This window comes from Patella vulgata, chromosome 1 (assembly GCF_932274485.2).
Source record: "Patella vulgata chromosome 1, xgPatVulg1.2, whole genome shotgun sequence".
In the NCBI taxonomy this organism is placed as follows: Eukaryota; Metazoa; Mollusca; class Gastropoda; family Patellidae; genus Patella; species Patella vulgata.
This window is the reverse complement of record NC_065879.2, coordinates 82,139,299-82,155,093: the sequence shown is the minus strand read 5'-3', so window position 1 is coordinate 82,155,093 and position 15,795 is coordinate 82,139,299. Positions and strand designations below refer to the sequence as shown.

At 37.3% G+C, this 15,795-nt stretch overlaps 1 long non-coding RNA gene across 3 annotated transcripts; it reads right to left on the bottom strand.

The window, feature by feature from the left end:
* Positions 1–263: 263 nt before the first annotated feature.
* On the bottom strand, positions 264–10,322 carry LOC126825091 (uncharacterized). 3 transcript variants are annotated; one of them, XR_008788526.1, is made up of 6 exons: positions 10,241–10,322; positions 7,236–7,298; positions 3,177–3,328; positions 2,517–2,640; positions 607–674; positions 264–352 (listed from the first exon to the last, which is right to left on the bottom strand). It is a non-coding gene; the product is annotated as an uncharacterized LOC126825091 (long non-coding RNA). The 3 variants fall into 3 exon arrangements; XR_007681786.2 differs by lacking the exon at positions 10,241–10,322 and adding an exon at positions 9,219–9,457; XR_007681787.2 differs by lacking the exon at positions 10,241–10,322 and adding an exon at positions 9,253–9,457.
* Positions 10,323–15,795: the final 5,473 nt, after the last annotated feature.

The window sequence follows — 15,795 nt, the reverse complement described above, 5'->3', positions numbered from 1 at the left end:
AAATTAAAAGATAGAAAATATGGTAACTGTGGATTAAACATACTTTCCGTTTCCAATGATGTATCTATTGGGTAAATGAAATGAATTGATTCTAAGGTCCAATTAATCTGCACCCAATGCGCCCTGAAAACAGGCAAATTTTGCCTAGGCAGCTGTTCAACGGATAACTAGTATTAAGAGTTTCATCTGTCAATGGATCGTTTACATGCACGTTAGACCACAGCTATTACGGAACAAAAATGTGGCTGCCGTATAGATAATAGACGAAATTAACTTGCCTTGACTTTCTGTCATAGTAAATCCTTTTCTGGCCATGTCTGCTGCTGGTCTAACTACCTGACACCATTTTAACCTGATATAATCAATTATATAGAAATACAACCTGGATTTCTCTTTCAAAATATTGTCTGTCGGGCATTTTAATTTGGGTCAGAATTGAGAAACTAGAAGTAGTTGCCTTCTTGCTTCAGGAAATAAGTTCAATATATTTACATTCCCATTAATAGTCTTCAACAAAAACATTTCAACAAAACCACCCAAAACATTATTATGGCAAATTTTACTAAGCACCAGAATTAAGAATGATATGTTTATAAATTCACCTACCTGCCATGTGCCTTATGAGCAGCTTCCAAACCTTTTACTTCCCCAGGTACTCCTATTGATAAACCACTCTGTAATTATATAATTATATTCAAAGATATATCTACAGATAAACCACACTGTAATTATAGATATATAATATTAACTGATACACAACTCTGTAATTATAAATACATATAATATCTACTGATAACCACATTATAATTATATAATGTCTGTAATTATATAACATCTACACTGTAAATATATACTATTCAAAAAAAGTAGGGGATATTTGATTTTTAAGTGTTATTAAAGTCACCTAATGAAACTGACGAAGAAACAAATGACAAAATGAAATGAAGTTCACATTCATCGATTTATTCCAAATGATCGTTAGACTAAGTAAGGCACAGACTGACCATCTTAAGGGTAAAATGATACCCGGGGTCAAACAGCAAAGTTACCACAGCATCACAACCAAGTCAGTAACGGGTAAATCCTCCTCTGTTTGCCAAACAAGCATTGATCCGACGTGGCATACTCCTAATGAGACGTCTAAGGTCATTTTGGTCCAGATTGTCCCATTCCTGTTGCAACGCAGCAGCAAGTTCTTGGACATTGGCAGGACGTTGTTGACGTTGTTGACGTTGACGTTACCTCTGTCCAAGCATGTCCCAGACATGCTCGATGGGGGAGAGGTCGGGACTCAGGTAATGTGGTGATGTTCTGTTGTTGGAGGTAACCTGTAACGATCCTGGCTCTGTGACATCTTGCGTTGTCATCCTGGAAGATGAAACGGCGGCCATGACGTCGTGCGAACGGCACAACATGGACTGCCAAGATGTTGTCCCGGTAGTACTGGCCTGTAACACGCCCTGCAACAACATGTAAAGCCGTTCTTCCAGCAACAGTGATGCCTCCCCACACCATAACAGAACCACCCCCAAATCGATCATGTCTGATGACGTTAACGTCTTGGAAGCGCTCGTTTCGACGACGCCACACCCTCCTACGTCTGTCCAAAAAATCAACAGTGAACCTTGACTCATCTGAAAACATCACATTGCTCCAGCGTCGATTATCCTAGTGTTGACGATCCCTACACCAACGACGTCTTGCCTGAATGTGATGATCTCTCAAACAAGGGATCACGCGAGGACGTCGGGCGCGAAGGTGACCCCTATGCAGTCGATTCCGAATCGTCTGGCCACTCACTCTCACACCAGTGTCTGTTTGAAGACGAGCGCTGATCTGATTTGCTGTGATGACACGATTTCTCAAGGCCAAGGTACGGATAAATCGATCCTGGGCTTGAGTTGTCGCCCCATGTCGACCTGAGCGTGGTCTGTCCTGTACAGATTGTGTATCACGGTATCTGGACCATAGCCTGCTTATGACAGACTGAGAAACATTCATCGTCCGCGCCACAACCGCCTGTGTTGTGCCGATCTGTAGCATGCCAAGGGCACGTAACCTTTCATTTTGGGTAAGCCGACGCATATCAAAATTTGTTTTCTGGTCACTAAAACAATTAAACTGATGTTTCCACCCTGGAATTAAATGCCACAATGACTGTAACATTCAAAGTCAGAGTCGTGCAAATCTTGGGTTGGACCCCCATGATGATCCCAAGCATCACCTGCATTCCATGCGGTAGCTATTGGTGCGTTTGGGCGTCACATGTAACTGGAAATGTTTCTTCTGTTAGGTTCTATAGTGACTTTTTTCGTAGTCATTTGCATATTTTAGTATTATGCCCCCAAAATCAAATATCCCCTACTTTTTTGGAATAGTATATATTATATAATATCAACTGATTAACCAATCTGTAATTATATAATATATAATATCTACAGGTATACTACCCTGTTTTATAAATAAACTAATAAAATAATTAAATAATTGATGACATAAAAATGTTAATATCTTACACTATAAACACAGTCGTCTTTGCTACAAAACATATCCGTTGAAGATCTTATAGGTGCGGCTTCACGGAAATCGTAACCGCAGGATTTCTGTGTTTTCTGGTCTTGAACAATCATAAAACCACCACTGAAAGTATGTGATATTAAATTCAACATATCCATGGGGAAATATACGCGAGGAAATTACTATACATGAGGGAATTGCTATACATAAGAGAATTACTATAGAAGAGGAAATAGACACGAGGGAATTACTATACCCGAGATAATTATTATGTAAAACATGAGAGAATTGCTTTACATGAGATAATTACTATACATGAAATAATTACTATACATTACTATACAAGAGAAAATAGACATGAGGGAATTACTATACATGAGTTAATTACTATACAAGAGGAAATAGATATGGGATAATTACTATACATGAGATAATTACTATACATTACTATGCAAGGGGAAATAGACATGAGTGAATTACTATACTTGAATGAATTACTATACAAGAGGACATAGACGTGAGGGGAATTACTATACACGAGATAATTACTACATAAGAGGAAATAGACATCAGTAAATTGCTACACCCTGGCACACACCCTACCCTGACTCACCCCAACCCCAGCCCGAACCCTGAACATAATTAAAATATCTACCAACCCGCCTAATCCTGAAGAATGTGAATTTATAACGCCCAGACAAAAACATGAAGCGACTGCAGCGTCAACAGCATTACCACCATTTTGTAGAATGGACGCCCCAATTTCTGAACAAATTGCCACATCAGTAGCTACACCTCCTTTACTGCAAAACTGTAAATATAAATAAATATACTAATTACTTTTCTTTGTGAAATGTGTAAAACTTTCATGTAGAACATTAAAGTTACATATAACGATCGTAAATTTTTCGACCAATGTCTAATTTTTCACGCTTTTAGAATTAATAAACTTCAGAATGCCTCGTTCGGCATTTTTGTCCAAACGTGGAAAAAACGTGTTAAAATTTTTACCACATTTTTGCCACGTTGTAACGTGGTAAAAGAAAATACCACGTTTGTCAGGAGTATGTGTTATCAACAAAAAGAGCCACACGGATAATATTCCGACCATCACATGACAAACTGCAGATCTACAAATTAGATTATTTATTTGGACATGATGTGATTCATTATTATGGTTTACTACATCGTGTGTAATAAACGCTTCCCAAGTGAGCGGTAGGGGGGTCGAATGGTTAGCGTGTGCAGGCTGTATCATAAGATCTGTCATTAAGTCAACTGGCGTGGTTTCGTAATACAGGATATAATCTTAAATATTTTATCTACTATACAGAACTTAATTAATTTTAGAAAAATTTGTGTCGTGAAAGAAGTCCCTGTTAGTTTTATAGAAGGCAATTTCTTTCTTTCTAGAAATAAAAAAGAGATGGTGTTTATCGTCCTAATTTCAAAAATTAAATTCTGAAATAATAATTGAAATTCTGTATGGACAATTTCACGAGTATGATTCAACGTGGACGTAAACAGAACCAAAGTACATGGGTTGGTAACATATTGTTGTGTTAATTTAACAAAATACATGTAAATACTTGTAAAACTTTATGTCAAATTCAGTTTGATATATTCAAATAATCAATAAGTTTATGTAGCGATATTGATTGCATTTGGCTTAGGTGTCTGGTCCAGGTTCTAGTCTCCTTTTAGTTATCAAATCACTGGAACTAACCCTTTTATATACAAACCAATAATAACCCATCTTAGCATCGTAGTTGACAGTGTGTTTTATTTGTGGTTATAATTAAATGCATGACAGTGAGTATCAAAATAATCATTTATTTGTGGCTATATTCAAATTTGTAAAAGACGTATTCTTGAATATATTTTAAAAAATAATAACTTAAATGCAACAGAAGAAACTAGCCCAGTAGGTTTTGCGATTTGGACACATTAGAATTTGCTGCATTGGGAAAAAACCTTTCATTAGTGACACTTGTTCAACAAACAATTGTTATACTTTTAGTGATTTGTAGGGCGTCCAATCCCAATATTATTGTACCGTTTTGACAAGCATATGCCACTGAAGTTATGGAAAATGCGATGGCTGATATATTTATAGTTCACAAGCAGTACCATAATAAAGATACGTGACGATAAGAAAATGAAATGAAATGGGGTTTAACGTTCTACTCCGAACTGGGCTAATGAAGACAGGCACACGCCACACAGTGTTATATGATGGAATCTTGCCCGGACAACTGCACTACAGTCTACTCTTATATAGAATTGCAACTGTCAAGGCATCTTTTTCGTGCACGCCAATATGTACACGGTACTTCGGTTTCTTGTTCCATCCGAATGACTAGACAGCCGGAAAAAACTGGATGAACTTTCTCGGCCAATGCAGGGATCGAACACCCGACCTCCAAGCTAGCGAGTCAGCGTCTTACCCACATAGCTACCGTGACCCCGCAAATATACATAGGACCGATATGTAACTTCATACCGAGAGAGAGAGAGAGAGAGAGAGAGAGAGAGAGAGAGAGAGAGATGGGTTTAACGTCCACACGACAAAACATATGGTTCAATTTTTTTCATTAATTCGCGTAGGGGTCTTTAGCAGTCTGAGGAAACCGTAGGAACCGCAGAAAACCCACGGGGTTGGACAGGCGACCCAACTCCTTGTCACGTGCAACCGGGGAATCGAATCCACGCCAGTTGACTCAATGAGAGACCTTATGATACTAACCATTCGGACATCCACACCTGCTTGGGAAGCGTTTTAATATACATAGTATAAAAATGAACCATATCAATAAACCAATAAATAATCTAATTTGTAGATCTGCAATTTGTCACGTGATGGTTTGAACATTATTTTTGTGGCTCTATTTGTTGATAGCAAATACCGCTAATAATTATCTTGAAAAAAAACTACGTTTAGTAAACAAGGCATTTTTACCCAGTCTCGTTCTGGACAAAATACCCCGTGAATTATTTAACCATTATTGAATAATTAGAACACGAGATACTGTAATAATTACACGCGGTTATTCTGATGTGTGTGCTACAGTCTACGTTTAAATTTACTTAAAGATGCATTATGGGAGATAAGATAAAGAGATGGCAGTTCTCGCTATAATAGTTAAAAACTAGATAGTGTAAAGGTAATTTACTGAAAATTTCAGTCAAATTGATCCACTATTAGCCGAGAAAGAACGGGTGAAATTTTTGCATAGTCTCGGTCATCATTACTAAAATCATTAATATTTACAGCATAGTCTCGATTATCCACTTTTTTTATTTAATTATCAATGGCCGTTAGCTGCATATAGGAATCTAATCCAACCAACATCGAAGGCTAGCCTTGACATCGAGAGTTTATTATGGTCTGGATAAGTTAATTAATGTCTAATTGATAATTTAGATAACATTTCAGGCCTAAAGAAAGACTTGTAATAAGCAGATTTTGCTCTTGCATAATGCATGTTTAAATTGGTTATTTAACATTAAGAGAGAGAGAGAAATGGGGTTTAACGTCCACTCGACACAAACTAGGTCATTTCGGGACTAACATATGGTTTAATTTTATTTCAATAATTCGCCAAAGATTTTACCGAACACTTGGCAGAATTTACGAAATTTTAACTCCACCATATCTTTGTAAATAACGAAAGGGAGAGAGAAAAATGGGGTTTAACGTCCACTCGGGACTAACATATGGTTCAATTTTATTTCAATAATTCTCTTGCGCGTAGGGGTCTTTAGCAGTGGAAGGAAACCGGTGAACCTAGAGAAAACCCACGAGGTTCGACAGGTGACCCTATTCCTTTTTGCGTGCAACCGGGAAATCGAAACCACGCCAGTTGACTCAATGACAGGCCTTATGATACATCGCGCACGCGCTAACCATTCGACCCCACCCCACCCCTTTGTAAATAAAAATTAGGAATGATATTCCATTTAGAGATTCAACGTATTGGCTTCAACGTGTGGCCTCTGTTTTTGGTCCTATCCGAACGATGATGCGATGCAGGTTTTAAGCGATAGATACTACAAGTTTAATAATCAACTTCCATTCAATTATTGAGACCAGGATTCTTGTTTCAGTCATATTCGCCTGCCTTGACTGACTGGCAGTAAATTGAACTGAATGGCAATGAAATTGACTGACTGACTGGCAATGAAATTGACTGGTTGGAAAACTCGGCATATCAGATGCCATGATAAAGAACTTCAACGAATTTAACATTGAAAAAAACTATAGAATCTTTGGAAAATTTTGAGTTAACGCAAAAAATCGCGATATTCTTAGAAATCAAAATATTTTGCTAATCCGATTGACCGACCAGCTAAATAGTGAAGTGAAAGCCCTGAGTAAACCATGGTATCTAAAATAAAGTATAAATCCACCATTTGTCTAGGGGGATGGGGTGGCCTTGTGGTCTAGAATGTCGCGCTTCGCCGGTTACCTCTGTCTTGCGATTTCGATTCTTGGTGTGAGCTTATGCGGATTGGAGATAGGGGCGCCTTCTCAACCTCGCGGGTTTACGCCGGGTACTCCGGTTTCTTCCCACAGGACAGACCTCTGCGTGTGTGCTAAACAAATAAAATTGAAAATAAAATAACATGTCTGCGATATCAACCTCGGTGGAAACGGACGTTAAAGACCAAGAAGAAGAACAGCAACAGCTGTCTCCAAAAGTCCATATGAATTTTACCTGTATTTTTCTGTCACTTGACATCATGTGTTTTCAAACTGTACAAGTTGTTTACTAGTTCTTCTGTTTAATGAAACGTAGAAAAATATAAGTATCATATTTAACGATGTATAGACAAATATTAAAGAAATAGGATGGGAATAAATATAGCAATTACAAGTGTACACAACCGCACAAACATTGCTTACACATGCATGATATATAATATATATATACTAATGTCCAAAAGAAAGTATACACTGTGCATTTTGTACTGCATCAACCAAAGTCGTTTTTTTCATGGTATACGGTATTTGGGTAGAATGTCAATTTGTTTCATATTTTTATTTTGCTTAGAAATGTTGAGTTTGGACAGAAGAGACAAACTCAGTAATGCTTTATCAAATGTTTTTAATCTAAACAAAACTTGGTCATACTTTTAGTGTGTATACTTTCTTTTGGACATAAGTATATATGATATAATAAATGCCCGAAGAGCAACTTCGGTTATGAAAACGTTAGCACAAAATTTGTAGTTTCATTTCGCCAACATAAATTTTACTATATATAGCAGTAGTAAGTGGTTGTTCTAATGTATAGTATCATATATTATAGTATAAAATATAAAAATAACACCGATTTGCTTAATGACTTCCCGGTGAAATTATATTGAAACATGTAGAAGCAAATCGGCGTTATTTTATATAATTTCATCAAGAAGCCATTGATATCAGTGTAGAGGCAAATTGGTGTTATTTTTATATTTTATACTTTAAATATATATATTGAAAATGTCTTTTTGAGGGGGCGAAGAGTTTGCTAAACCTATACCTAAATCCGGCGATGCATAGAACATTAAATGTAATTACTATTTTTTAAAATTATTTACACATCACTTCGGTCTGCTGATCATTTACAAATATAAGCATGTTTCGATGATTGTTTGGAATTTGCTCATCATCTTTGCGCGAATAGCTGAACCACAAAAACTGTCAAAAGCCCTTATACATGTACTTATAAAAACGCGAAGAGACGGCTTATATTCGCTTCACTGTACTAGAATGTAAGTACTTACATTACTGTCTTTTGTGTCTTACGTTTCACTTTGTCTGGATAATTGAAATTTTGAGAAAGCAACGTAATGTCAGTTAACGCTTTCTAAAATCGAATATCTGTTATTTATAGGCTCAAGGCATCAATTAAGTACATTTGCACATGATACCACCCTTACCCGTTCCCCCCCCCCACCCACCCCCATAGTTATTGGTTACATTTTTTTTGTCTTATTCTGCTCGTAGTATCGGAGCAACTTTTGATAGTTTCATGCTTATAAATAATATTTGTGAACAGTGCTATTTTAATATCAGAAATATAGGTACAATAAGTACACTTTTTAATATATCTTATGGGGGATTAGATAATGAGTTGGCATCACTCCGTATAATAGTTACAAACTAGATAATGTCAAGGAAATTTGCTGAAAATTTTAATCAAATTGATCCACTCTGAACCGAGAATTTAGCGATTGAATTTTCGACCTAGCCTCGAAAATTTGGTACGATAGAGAACATAGTCTCGATTATCCATTTCACGATTAAATCAAGAATGAAAGTGGAGCAGCAAATGGGATTCTAATCCAGTAAACATCTCAGGCTAGCGTTGACATCGAGAGTTGATTATGGTCTGGATGTGTTAATTAATGTATAATTAATAATTTAGATAACATTTCAGGCCTAAAGAAAGACCTGCAATAGGCATATTTAGCTCTTGCATAATGTATGTTTAACGGTAGAGGCCACTAAGTCACTTGTTAATTCTCTGGTCACTCAACGGTCAGACAATTTTAATTCATTTTAAGCTGGTTTACCTTTAAAGCTTATAGATAAATTACAAAAGGTAAAGAATAATGCAGCTAGACTTGTTACTTTAACTAAGAAATGTGATCACATAACTCCTGTTTTATATAATTTACACTGGTTACCTGTTAAATATCGAATTACTTACTTTTAAATGTTTAAATAATTTAGCTCCTGTTTACCTCTCCAATCGTTTAGAAATTTATAAACACCTGGGGCCCAAAACTGTTCAACTAGTCTCGTATGTTTTTATAAGCCAAACCCGCGTTCGATGTTTTTAAACACTCGGTCAACCAACTACTTTTAAGCCCAGAACTGTTCAACTGGCTTCTGGTGTTTTTACAAGCCATAACCGGTTTTTTAACATTCGGTCAACCAAGGAACTCCGAATGCATGAGCCGCTTATATCAAGGTAAAGTTACATTCTCCACACAAGTCTCGCTGTGCAGCATTCTCCACATAAGTTTCGCTAACCAGCATTAGATTAGTGCGAAATGCAAGGGAAGACTCTGCTTGGGAGATTGGAAAAATATGGCGTTCTCCTACAAAAAAAAAAAATTTTTTTCACGCAAGATCTTTCTTGATTAAAAAGGATGCTTGGGAACTAATTTGCATACTGGCTTGATTCAAAGGACATATGGCGAAGGAGAAAATACGGTGTGCGTGTGTCAAATGATGACAAGATATCGGAGTCCATAGTTTAAAGTTCTGGGTCACTTACTTTAGGTATTTAGGTCTGTTGTTCACAATTTAACAAGTCTAATGTGAAATGTTGAATGACAAAGGCCCAGTCGGAGCAGAACAGTAGGGCGTTAAACCCCAATTTATTTCTGAATGTCAAAGGTGCAAGGATTTGCTGTTTGTCACAAGCAGTGCATCGAAATAAAAGCCGTCACGAGTAAAGAATGGTTCCTCCTTATCAGTGATGGGGGGGGGGCTGACAAGTACAGCTGTCTAGTCGTTAGGATGGGACGAAAAACCGAGGTCCCGTTTACACGTAAAAGATCCATTGACAGTTGGAATTCGATATAAGAGTAGGCTGTAGTGCCGCTGTTTGGGCGAAATTTCCCTCGTAGCACACTGTATGGCGTATGTCCGTCTTCATTAGCCCAGTTCGAAGCAGAACAGTAGGACGTTAAACCCCATTTCATTTCATTTCATTTCACAAACCTGGGCAATATTGGTAAATACCATTCAATAGTCACAGTTTTAACACCTTAGTGCCATAACACCTAGTTCATGACTCCTGCACGATTACTGCCAGTTTTAACTAAGAAACATTAAGTATATAAAATGACGCATTTGATCTGCTAGTGATGTATATATTAACTTATAAAAGTTATTTGTTGCTTAGTCAACGATATCAACTTTACTGCGTATGTGTGTGATTATTTACCGAGAACCACTTCGGTGAGATAGGGCAGCGTAACCCTTTTCATTCAACTTCACAAATTTTTTTGAACCTATCCCAAAATCTATTGTGAGACACAAACCATTAAAGATAAATTATGTGAGATTGGATAAAGAGTTGGTAGTTCTCACTATACTAGTTAAAAACTAAATAATGTAAAGGCAATTTGCTGAAAATTTCATTCAAATTGATCCACTATGAACCGAGAACTAAGCGGTTGAAATTTCCGCCTAGCCTCGATCAGCATTACTAAAGTCAGTACGATAAACAGAAGAGTCGTGGTTATCCATTTAATTGTTAAATCGTGAAGGAAAGTTATGCAGTAAATCGTCTCATAATCCACTAAAGATCGCAGGCTAGCATAACCATCTAGAGTTGATTATGGTCTGGATGTATTAATTAATGTCTAATTAATAATTTAGATAACATTTCAGGCCTAAAGAAAGACCTGCAATAGATAGATTTAGCTCTTGCATAATGTATGTTTAAGAAAGAAAAGATGTCAACTGTAATTAACAGTAATGATAATTACATGTTAACAAATAAATGTGCAATTAACACAAAGACAGCAAAATGATGAAACAGTCATCCCAGAGGCATCATATCAGGATAATCTAATACAAATATCCATAATTAACCACACTGACTCACTAAAGTGTTGTCTATTAAATATAGACCCTTCCGCAAGATATAAAATTGTCGAATTATGTGAATACATAACAGATCATGGCCTTGACATTTTCATCATTACGGAAAACTGGATAAACTAGATAAAACTGGATAAAATCCTCAGATTCTGTTTATCTGAATGATCTATTCGTCTGTCTTTCTTAACCGTGATAATGAATGAGCTGGGGAGAGAGAGAGAGAGAGAGAGAGAGTCTTTAGCAGTGGGAGGAAACCTGAGGACCCTGAGAAATCCTACGAGGTTGGATAGGCGACCCCATTCCTTGTCACGTACAACCAAGGAATTGAAACCACGCCAGTTGACTCAAGATTTATACCAGAAAACAAACAACCCTTGTGTAAACATTAGTTTAATTAAACATACATTATGCAAGACATAAATAATCGTATGACAGTTTTTGATAAGTTATAATTTGTTGATAAATGATGCGATAGATTTCAGTTCTATTGTCGTGCATGTGGAACATTTTTATGCGAAGTAGTGTTTTCTGTTTAAATGTAACTATTGCGAAGAAACATTTATTTATCGCCTTTTCATTAAAATGTAGGCCCAATTTTAGGAAGCCTAGATTGAAAACATTATGTAAGCGCCTAGGGTGCAGCTGTGTATTTGTCCTGCGTGTGTTTTTGTTTAAAATAGTAATAGAGGCGTGAGGAGTGGAAAGCAGTGGGTTAAAAAGATTAATGTTTTAAATCCAATTACTATTAGAAATGATACAGTAAAAAGACACAGAACAGTGTACAGGGGCAATCTTGTTTCTATTCCAATAATTTCTGAACAAATCGATCAACGCCCAGACAACACACAATTGTGTCTGAAAGCATGGCCCGTCGAAAATAAAACAGCCGCTTTGAATGATTATATATACGACAACAACATTAATATTAATAAAGTAATTGGGAGAAATCAAAGACATTTCAAAGTTATCACCACCAACAGACCATATGAACCTCTAAACACTAATCCACTGAATATTAACATTAATCATAGCAATCTCATCCAGCTCAGCCCAAACTCTATCAAAAATCACAAACAGATCAAAAACTTTAGAACAAAACAGAAGATAAACCACAATCTTATACAATTTAGAAAGGCGGTCGAAAATGAAGCGTCAGTTTTAACAACTTCGTTTGGATTAATTAATGCCAGATCAACAATTTTATCTTTTTATATTTTTGAAAATTCTATTGATATTTGTGGAATAACTGATGGATATTCTATATAACATTGCCCTCGAGATTCATGTGGAGGAGGTGTAGCACTTATATTTAAGTCATCAACCAAGTGTAAAAAAATCCGTCATGAACGTTTTGATGCTTTTGAAATTTTGGATTATTCCCTACAGTTTTCTCCAAGAAGACTAGGATTATTACAATTTACCGCCCGCCCAATAGCAAATTGTGTCAAAAGTTTATGGAAGAATTTGGATTATTTCTGGACCAGTTAATGATGAAGAAGTGTTGCACTATTATTTGGGGGGATTTTAATTTTCATGTTGATGATTCCAACGAATCTTCCGCGGTTGATTTTTGTGATATGCTGAATAAGAGATCTCTCACACAACATGTTTCTTCTTCGACGCATAACGGTGGACATATTCTCGATCTGGTGATAGCTAATCCATGTTATATTAAACTGGATAATCTCTCTGTCTTGAACAAATTAATATCTGATCATTTCCCGGCAACTTTTAATCTTATGATCCAGAAACCACAACCAACAAGAAAGACTGTAACATATCGAAGGTTTAAATCACTTTGGTGTATAGACTATAGTTTCATTACATCAATACTTTGACTAAGTTCGATGATGAGAATCGTCTGCTTAGGCTAAGAAGCAATAAGCATTTTGATTGGTAAAGACTTTGGAACATAACAACTCTGCTTCTAATTGAGGTAGAATGTTAAAACTTGATGTAGATGTTCGTCTTAACTGAGTTCAATAATTAACATATCGAGCTAAAGCTAAGTAGAGATAAGCAATTTCCTTGGTCGATGCTTTCGGCAAGATAACTTTGATTCTATCTGATAGAGAGTGACGAAACTGAGTGTATAGTTGATAATCAGTTGCTCGATACTTTTGAAAAAAAAATAGATATGCGATTAATTAATATGTGTCATCTATTTATTTGGGGATTTCAGCGGGGGACATCAGCCCCACTGTTGGCTTGTTGTATGATTGTCAAAGACTCTGATGGAACTTGTAAAAATCCCCTTTGAATGCTGTCTACGAATTTTTTATTGTTATACCATTGTAATTAATTTTGAAGTGTTATTTTTTTTACATTTTAGAGCTTTTTTCGTGTTGTCACTTAAAAATTGGGTATTGAGTTTTCGTGAAAAATTAATGAAAGTTTAATAAATATATTTTCCACTTTAATTCACACAGCCAGCTTCATTCTGACTTTTATTTCATAGATATTGAAAGAAAACTATAGCAGGTAGGGTAAAATTGAAATAACGTCGGTGGCCATCTTTGATGGCATCATAGGGGAATAACCTACCACATGGTGAGTGTCCACCCAAGTCCAAAATACTGACTAAGCTACCTACTAAACATCTCTTCAAAGAAATTCTCCCTATGATGTCAATCAAGGGTACAAAGTCAGAGGGGTCAAAACCAAAAGTACGACACAGATGTCAGTAGCGCGTGTGTCCTCCACGGGCCATCATCACGGTAGGCTACAGCATTAACGCGATCCCTGCAAATGTGTAGGGCGGTCCGGTGATGAAATGTGAAGCCTCCCCACACCTTTACACTTCAGCCACCCCATCGATCTGTTGCGAGGACGCAGCAGTCTGCAAGACTTTCCCCAAGACGTCTCCACACACGTTTACGGCCAGTCTACTCTTATCCATGTCTGGTGTCCTTGGGCCCATATCAAACGCCGCTGACGATCATGATCCCTGAGGATAGCTCCAACATAAGGTCGTCGTGCACGGAGTACTACTTCTCTTAGACGACGTCTTACGGTGTTGGCACTTACTGGCCCTTGTCTTCCGACGACTGCTGCACCTGTTCGAGTCGCTGGGCGGAATCTGTCACGCAGATGAGTGATCCGGATGTAGCGGTCTTGAGCCTGGGTTGTAACGCGTTGTGGACCAGGACGTTGACGATCACGTGTTGATTCAGTAACTCGAACACGTTCCACCAACCTTACAATAGTGGACTGATGACAATTGAAGTGTCTGGCAATAGCACGTGTAGACATGCCAGCCCTGGACATTCCCATGGCTTCATTCCGTTGATTTTCAGTAAGTCTCGGCATCTCTAGCTTGATTCCTTCACACGTCCAACAACAAATTACGACAGATTGACGTTTCACAGTTCATGTACTGCACATTAAGTTGAAAACATGCTTTTAAAGGGCTCACACACAATGCTGCACGTGAATATTGGGTTTTTTCTGTGCATCTCGTGCAATTTTTTTTTTTTTTTTTGCACACGGGCCGATATTTTTTTGTGTTTGGGAGCATTGTGTGAAACAATAGTTCATAGTATTGCATAATATTATACATACAAAACCACCTAGTAATAAAATATTTGGGAAAAAGTGATGCGTTTTCTATGGCGCCCAGTATATATAATATAAAGTAGACGGTGTGTGAAATTGTATACGTATGTATAACATCAACGATAAATATATGGTTGGTGTAATTCATTATTTATTTGGATAATGACGTGACTTTTAAATTTTTTAATAACCAGAAGTCTTTAATCAAGATTAATCTGGAGATATCAGATAAACTTATTCGGGTTATGTAGATGGCGGTGCCGGTCGTCTGCGAGAGGCGAAGGAGCGAAGCGTACCGTTAAGCCCCCCCCCCCCCATACACCCTCCCGCCCTAAGATAATTTGTCGGCCGCTAACGCGTTTTCCTGCTGTTCCAGGCAGTGAATACAGCAACTTGTAACGTGGGTGGCTGAGTCGAATTCCTATCAACCAATCAATCGTTTACAGTCCACGGAGATGGGACCCTCGGGAGAAATTTTGCAAATTTAACTGTCGCAAACGCGTATTCCTTCTATTCCAGCCCTTGAAGACAACAAGTTCCATGTGATCCAATATAGCGGGGTATGGGAGCTTCGCGGTCCCCGAGAAAATTTTCTAAATTTATCCGCCGCAAATGCGTTTTTCTGCTATTCTAGTCCGTGAATTAAGCAACTTCAAACTTTCCAATCGGTTTGTAACCGAAATCCCACTCTATGCCGATCTGAATTTCAACCATCCAATCACGCTGTTGCAGCAGCATTCACAAATAATAATCGATGCCCGAAAAATGTCGCACAAAATGTTTTAATCCATAGTCAATTCAGTACAAATTCGTGGTATTCTATTAAAAGAAAAGTAAATTTAGTGTTTTATTAGATTTATTTGTCCAACTAGATGAAATAGTTTTTGTTTTCACTTTACCTGTCTGCTCAGAAAGTCAGATTGCCCGAAAGTTAGGGGGGCACCCCCCCCCCCGCCCCCTTTAGCTCGTACGCCTCTGTATAAATGGTTCGATCGCATTTACCTACACCGCACTTGTTATTAGTTCTATAATCATTGCGAATCGTTGTATCGATAGTCAAGTCTACTCGGTGTGTACAGTCGAGATTGAGCGATTGTTGTGGTGTATAGTTT